The sequence below is a fragment of the Lampetra fluviatilis genome, chromosome 52 (genome assembly GCF_964198595.1).
Source record: "Lampetra fluviatilis chromosome 52, kcLamFluv1.1, whole genome shotgun sequence".
Classification (NCBI taxonomy): domain Eukaryota; kingdom Metazoa; phylum Chordata; class Hyperoartia; order Petromyzontiformes; family Petromyzontidae; genus Lampetra; species Lampetra fluviatilis.
Genome location: NC_136326.1, coordinates 2085858 through 2094466, shown reverse-complemented (window position 1 = coordinate 2094466; position 8609 = coordinate 2085858).

The window sequence follows — 8609 nt, the reverse complement described above, 5'->3', positions numbered from 1 at the left end:
ATAATTCTCACGACGTTTCGGCCATTCCTCACCTGAGGGCGGCTGCTTGCGTTGTGGCCGAAACATCGTGAGAATTATTTTATTATGTTTTATTTTTATTATTTTATTATTTCCCTTCTACGTGACTTTACCGAAAGAACCAAGAAGAAAAATAAAAGAAGATAAGAACACCCGGGTTCAACTCCCAGCCAACAGCGACTCTACTCACTTTACCAACCCACACGCTGAGCAGCACAGTGGAGGACGGGTCAAACTCTTCCCCGTTATCCGACACGGCATGGGGAGGTTGCCATCCAGCAGTCGATTGGCAAAGAGCTAGATTTGAAGCTTTCGTGACTGCAAGGATTCATATTCTTAGGTTTTTTCGGTAGTCACGTAGGTAAAAAATTAAAATTAATAAAAGTAAAATAAAAATATAATATAATAAAATAAAATATTTGTATTTTACTTTTATTAATTTTAATTTTTTACCTACGTGACTTTACCGAAAAAACCTAAGAATATGGCAAAGAGCTGTAAATTAGCATCGTGATTTATTTACTCTCGAGTTCCGTATGTCACGTCCATGCTGTCGTGGGGTCACGGTCAGCACCCTGGCCTCGCATCCAGAGGCCGCCGGTTCGATCTCCTGGCGTGGCAGTTGAAGCATTGATGCACCATTTACATGTCCTGTGTGATGGGTCAAAGCGTGTGTCCCCCCACCTCTTCCGAGTACCCCAAGTGGCTCTTTCTCTAGAGCTCCCTTTAGCAGAGGACCATCCTCGCAGTAGCAGCAGCGGCGGCTTCTGGCTGACCATCGAACAAAGATGCTGGTCACCGGTGACTTCAAGTCTTGCCGTTAGGTCACGAACCCCAAACCCCTGGTCGTCACTCCAATGCCCGTTTCGGTAGCCTGACTCTGCTCCATCCCGGACGCGTGTTCCGATCATCGCAGAATCTTTCCCCCCGATCACATCTACACAAAACATCTTGCGTTACAAGTTTCGTCATTAAACTGCCAAGCTGCCGACCCTCATCTGTCCGTGAAATGGTCTACACAACAAAGACTCATTCCTGGCAGCGGTTTCAGCCTCACCACCTCTACATAACAAAAGGCTCAGTCCCATTTACACTCACATTTACATCAGCCTCACCTTAACAACTCTTTTCAACCAGTCTACACAACAAAGGCTCATTCCTAACAGCGTGCTTCAGCCGCACCGAACCTCACAATAATAATATTCAGGGCCTACCTTGGCTCCTCCCACCCTCAACCAGTATATATACAAATACTGTTTTCTTGGAATTTTTCTTACGTGATACAGCTATCGTGCTGTGACGGTTCCACCTGAAGACGGAGGCTTGTGTTGCCTCCGAAACGTCGTGATTTTTATTTTATTTTTATTTTACTTTTATTAATTGTAATTTTAATTTTTTACCTACGTGACTTTACCGAAAAAACCTAAGAATATGGTCTAGCAATCGTCCACATGACTGGGTGCAAACAATCCACCCCGAATCAACGGAAGCAATTTCCTTCCTGGGCATCTGTGTAAAAAAGAGTTAGCGTCATAGCCCTTCGGATTCCTCCAGCATGAATACATATTCTGATTCTAAATAACTAATCAAGACATAAGACTTGTAAGTTGCCCTTCATGCAGCCACATGCGTGAGGGATTAGCAGGGTATCTTCAACATCCCTCCGATTAGCACGGTTGACTACGTAAGGTGTGAAAGAAGTCCAACGCACATACATTCCTCCGATTAGCACCGTTGGCTACGTACGGGTGCAATAGAATTTCAACATACGTACCATACATAAATAAAGTGAGACCCCCCCCCCTCTCTCTCTCTCAACATGCCACAGGGATTATTCGGGCAAGTTTGCTGCGATTCCCCCAAGCCGCTGTGAAGGTGTCGGGCAAAGTCTCGCTGCAGCCCTAACCTTGAATAATTCCACACCACCACCAACAGCAGCAGCAGTGCAAACATTACACTGCATATACAACAACAAAAACAACAAAATCGGGCGTTTGAGCAGCAAAGGATTTGGCTTGTTCAAGGATACACCCGCGGGAACCACTGCAATATTGACCACATAAAGTATGTATGTGTTCTTGGGATTTAAAGTTTTGCAAACAATACAGCCTGCAAGCAAACGCACATTGATTAGCCTCGGTCCCGGAGTCTTTAACGTTCAGGAAAGTGAACACGCTGAACAATTTGCGCACACAGACCCCGGCTACTTGAGCAGTGCGCCCGCGTTTACCGATGTTTATTAAATCAACAGATTAATCACGACATTGCATAATCACCGCTTGACAGCTTTGCGGGAAATCAACAGGATATGAGCGCCAGTTCTCCACGCTCTTTGACCGGACGCCATCCTCTTACTCTTAGTTTTTTCGGTAAAGTCACGTAGGTAAGAAAATGAAATTAAAATTAATAAAAATAAAATAATAAAAAATCACGACGTTTCGGAGGCAACACAAGTCTCCGTCATCAGGTGGGACCGTCACAGCCAGACTTACAGCAAATCTGGCTGTGACGGTCCCACCTGATGACGGAGACTTGTGTTGCCTCCGAAACGTCGTGATTTTTTATTATTTTATTTTTATCAATTTTAATTTCATCTTTTTTACCTACGTGACTTTACCGAAAAAACTAAGAGTATGAATCCTTGCAGTCACGAAAGCTTCAAATCTAGAATTAAATACAGACGCCATCCATCAGCCACGATCAATCCACTGTGGTAGGACGAAGGTCTCGCCCAGCCCGCCTATATCTCTCTGCGCCCTGCGTTGTAACAATGCAACTGGCACCTGTAATACGTCCGGTGCTTTAGGCACCGCTCCGAGCTAAAGGAACGCATATTGCCCGCGTATTTTAGCACGAACGAGTAGCGTAGTATCGACAAACCTCCAATAGTGCAACTCACTTTGCTCTCCGGTACGTCTGGCAACAACAATACCAGGCCATGGGCGTGCACAAAACTTTCTGGATCACGCCGTGACGGGCTCCTGCAAAATCCGAAGCGTGTCCAGTCCCAGCGCTCGCCAAGCCGCGTTGGCTTCCGGTTGCAGAACGAATCCGTCGAGGTCACACTTGTCGCACAAACGAAGCGTGTGTCACAAATGAACCACCACGCTGCCTCGCTGATCTCGTCAAGGCAGCGTTTCAAGTTTCAAGTTTCATTTATTAGGTATAGCCCTGTGAGCCATTCGGCTCTTGAATCAGGTGCAACCGCAACAAACAAAAAAACTAAAACATGAACAAGAAAACATCTTAAAGTGACTATGTGCAAACAGAAAATCCAAGAAAAGACAGCTAAATATTGCAGAAAAAGCACCGTACACCAACACTGTGTGCAAAAATCGCAGTGGGATGCAAGTCAAACAACAATAACCACAAGGCAACTTAGATTAAGGCCATCAGTCTAACTCTGTACTACAACAAACAAACATGGCCAAACCGAAAAACTTTTCAAAAATCACCAAAATAAAGCCATAAATGCAATGAAACAGTGCAGGTCATAGGAACTGTGACCGAAGTGTGAACCATCATCACGTGACACTCCGGTCATCCTCGCAGTGGCTATTGGCTAAGCCATCGAACGAAGACTGGTCCACTGCATCGTTGCGACGCTTTCAGATGCGCTTCCGCGGTCGTCTGGAACGCTCTTCCCTCCGATATTAGGAAGCCACTGGAGCTGTGCACTTTTAAATAATCATCTCGATTGAAAACACATTTCTTGAGAACTGCTTTTTGTGTCGAGTTTGTTGTCCTTTCCCCGCACCTCCGATTAGCACGGTTGGCTACGTACGAGGGGTTAAGAATCCAACATACATACATTAGCTGATGGGTCTCTGTGCGAGTGTATGGGTCTGTGTGAGCCTATGGATATATGTGTGTCTATGGGTCTCTGTGTGTGTCTATGGGTCTCTGTGTGAGTTTATGCATATCTGTGTGTGTCTATGGGTCTCTGTGTGAGTCTATGGATATATGTGTGTGTCTATGGGTTTATGTGTGTGTCTATGAATCTCTGTGTGAGTTTATGCATATCTGTGTGTGTCTATGGGTCTCTGTGTGAGTCTATGGATATATGTGTGTGTCTATGGGTTTCTGTGTGTGTCTATGGATCTCTGTGTGAGTTTATGCATATCTGTGTGTGTCTATGAGTCCCTGTGCAAGTCCATGGGTCCCTGTGCGAATCTATGGGTCTCTATGTGCACGTGCTCTCAGGCTTGCGCTCTACTTTGTCTTCCACTCCACGATTCAACTCAAGAATGAATTGTTTTATTGTCATTATTACGGTGAGTGTAGCGGCAACTGGTGACTGCAGAGTTCTTGTGAACGAGTTAAATGCAACAAAAAAACCTTGATTCTTACGAACGCAATTCTATGCACATCTTTCGAGCCGAAAATCGATATTACTCAATGAATTGATGCGTCACTACATCTCTATTAATTACATCTAACCACCGAGAAAGGCTGCAGCGCAAATCAAATACTGTGCAAAACTTTAGATGAACAGTACATTGATCTGCAGCAAACATAATCAATATTCAGCTTAACAAGAGCCACAATTCGAAGCTGAAATGTCATACCAAAAAATTGCAAATGCTCGACTTTCCTATATTCAATTTCAAACAAATTTACCCCCCAGTCAGCCTCTTACTCTATCCATCACTGTCCGAATAAAAGCCATCGACTGTCTTACCACTGCGGCATGATCAGAATCTTCATTAATCCTGGAGGAATCCGATAAGCAATGAAGCTCTTATTTTACAGGCATCCAGCAAGGACAATATATCATCAGCATGAGCACACGATACGATGCCCTCACGGATGTTAGTCTTTTGTCTTAGTGTCAGTAGATGAAGCTCGAGATGTCATCAGCGCCAAGGCCATCGACGCTACCACCACCGCCAATCCTTCCTGCCATCTACCGGACCCTACAGCTGCTACACAGCAGGCACATGTCGACCTCTGAGATCTGACCTAACAGCATAGAAGCATATTCTTGGTTCTTTCGGTAAATTCACGTAGAAGGGAAATAATAAAATAATATAAAACAATAAAAATTCTCACGACGTTTCGACTGCAACACAAGCAATCATCATCAGGTGTGAAATCCACGGCAAGAAAATTTGAAAAAAGTGGCGGTTTGTCATGACGTCAGCACCACGGACAGCGATTTGGCAGTTTGCCAGATGGACGAGTCCATCTAAGTTCGGAAAAAAAGAGGGGGGAGCAGAAAATGGAATGCGGTCTGAAAGTCACCGTAAGCGTGAACACAATCAATTAAAACCTGAAATGGTTTATCAAATCCTTCCAATGATTGCTAAGCCAGAATCCATCTTCTCGGTTGAAATTGTCTCTGTTTTTGTATATGTGAATAGCCTCATGAACGAACCTCTCATGGTAGCCAGATGGCTTGCAAAGAACCTCTGTCTTGGAGAAATCAATGTCATGTGAGCCCACTGAATTATAACAGTGATCTTCCACGGCCGAGGTGTTGGTCCTTCCGTGTTTTAGGTCTGCATAGAAGATAGGAAAACTGTGGTTATTTTTTTTGCAAATCATGAGATCCACCAATAAAGCGCCCCCCCCCAACCATCCCGACCGCTACATAAGCGCCGATGAGCGGAGTTTTCGCTGCCGCGATGGTTTCCTCGGTTGTGCCACAGTGACGTGGGTTCGACGGTTGTCACGTTGCGTGTTTTTTATTTTTTGGGCGCCGATGTCCGACGTTTTTTGCCCCACGCGCGCCCGGGGAACAACTTCAGAAACCGCAACGGGAATTGGATATTCAATTCGTGAAAGAAGCTCCCAGTCCCCGCGGAGCTGAAACGGCGGGGCACCGTTCCGAAGACGTTCCATTCAATTCGGTTCCCGTAGAAGCTCTCCCCGCGGGCACGTGGAAGCAAAACGTCAGCTGGTCGTGCCGAACGACACCTCTACGTCGTCAGTACGACCCCTAACAACACACGTCGTGGGAAGTTTCGCCGCTTTATAATCTGGGGGCGGCATTTAACGTCTCCCACGGACAGACGCCACGTGGGAGAGCGGAGATGGGAGCACCAAGCGGCGGGGCGTCGCCTCTACCCTCATTGTGTCAGATAAACAATGAAGTGGCGCCCATCGCGAAAGGCAATCTTCCCCCGCGGGGTCAGAGGTCACCAGTAATTACCAAAATTGTCACGAGCGCGGCACGCACTGGGAATGCACGTGGCAAGGCATTGGGGGGGTGGGGTGGGGGGAGCTCATTGCAGTGCGCTGGCTAAATGCGTCCAGTACGCCCTCTTGAACTAACGCAATATGATGACTTAATGATACAATTTTAAGCATTCTTGCTGGGGGTTTTTTTACGGAGCAATTTCTGCCGTGGGATTGGGGTGCATAAAGGAGAGAGAGAGAGAGAAGAGGAGGGACTGTCGACCGCTATTCAGGATGGGTAATAATCTCCGTGGGTGGTTCGGGAAGATTCTGGGAAAATTACAATCGTGTACGGCTCCCGCAGCAAACGCCGCGTAACAGAATCAAAATCAGAATATTTATATATATATACTGCATGAGGAATCCGATCAGCTATAAAGCTCTTTTTCACAGACTTACAGGAGGGGCCACGGGGTAAATTAACGCTATACACAACAAACAACACAAAAACACTCTAACAGTGCAAAGTACAAGAAAGGTAACCAAATCACCCAAACACATGCAAAGTCAACACTAAACCATCCCGATCCTAGATTTGAAGCTTTCGTGACTGCAAGGATTCATATTCTTGGGCTTTTTCGGTAAAGTCACGTAGGTAAAAAAAAATTTAAATTGATAAAAGTAAAATAAAATAAAAATCACGACGTTTCGGAGGCAACACAAGCTTCCGTCTTCAGGTGGAACCGTCTCCGAAACGTCGGGATTTTTATTTTATTTTTATTTTACTTTTATTAATTTTAAAAATGTTTATATCCCGATCCTACCAGGCAAAGCCCACCGAGGTATTAACTTAAACATTTTTCAAATGCCACCGCATTTTTTTTTGTCCCATTTTGCTTTTGCAAACCCGTTCGGACGTTTGCAACGAACAAGAAAACATCTCTCCAGCAAAAAGACACCGAAAGCAAATTGCAATTTTAATGAAAGAGGACAAACATGACAGACACAAGGCAAAGAACCCCCGTGTAGCCTTAACAGACTGTTGGGGCAAGTGCTGTTAGCGAGCACCTACGAAGGTTGGCACGACACACGAGGGGGTGGGTGGCCAACACCACGCCCGGCCGCCTTTGTCTCCCCAGTGGCAATGTTTACACACCACATCACGTACTACTTTTAAGACCGAGTCGACCTAGGGGAGGCCCAGGACCGATTCTGATCATCGTCACCGGTGTTGTTGGCCGCGAGCGGTAATCGAACTCGGGTGGCCGGGTTCGTAGCGCGCTAACCGCTCCCCCACTAAAGCCATCGAAAGCAAATTGCGATTTCAATGCAAGGAGAACAAACCTTGACAGACACACGCACGCACGAGAAAAATAAATTGTCCTGGAATAAAAGCAGGAGATGAGCCGTGAGAGAGACGCGTCGTCAATATGAGCTCGCGATCACATCAACTCTCAAACGCGAGCAAATCGCCCCGTGCTAAACCAATCTCGTCGTTTACATCATGAAGCCTCCGTTGCCAGTACCAAAATGTACTAATAGGTTTTGCCCATTTTTGTCGTGATGTAAATGCTTACCCCGAGCCCTCAATACTCTGAGAGTGCATTGTCTTTGAGTTGTGCGCCTTTTGGCGTCATCGGGTCGAACACCATGTGAGACTTGGCTCTATGAAAAGCTCTCTCTGGTGTGGACCAATCAGTTTCAAGGACAATGCACGCATTATCAGAGCGTGTTTTTTGTTTGCATTCTGAACGCAGGTATTGTGGTTAATGTAAACATGAGTCCTCGTAAAAAGGTTTCAGTTGTGTTGCCAGAAAAAAGGGGGGGGGAAACTATGATTGCAATCTCGTCGTGGCTCAGCCTGGTGAAGTCGCCCTACTCGGACGAGAGACTGCCTGGGAGTGCCGCAGGTGCCTGGGCGTAGAGGTGCTGTCGGCTTGCTTAGGCCGTGAGGTGATGGTGGTGGTGATGAGGAATGAGGTGGTGATGGTGGTGGTGATGGTTGTGATGAGGTGGTAGTGATGAGGTGATGGTGGTGATGGTGGTGGCAGTGATGAGGTGATGGTGGTGATGGTGGTGGTAGTGATGAGGTGATGGTGGTGATGGTGGTGGTAGTGATGAGGTGATGGTGGTAGTGAGTGTTATTGTCCCCTTCGTATGCGCGTTGGGCACGAGGGGGAGGGAGCAAAATGTATCGCAGCCAAATACTCGTAAACGTGTGATGCTGATTCTAAATGTGGAGGGGGAAAATCCACACGACCACGGGGAGAGAGAGAGACACGCAAACTCCAAATATACAGCAGCAGGCGTCAGGGTCGGGATCGAACCCACGACCTCCTGTACACCAGGCGAGGTAGTTAACATCTCCTAGCCATTATGATGATGAGAGAGAGAGAGACACGCAAACTCCAAATATACAGCAGCAGGCGTCAGGGTCGGGATCGGACCCACGTCCCCCCATGTATACCAGG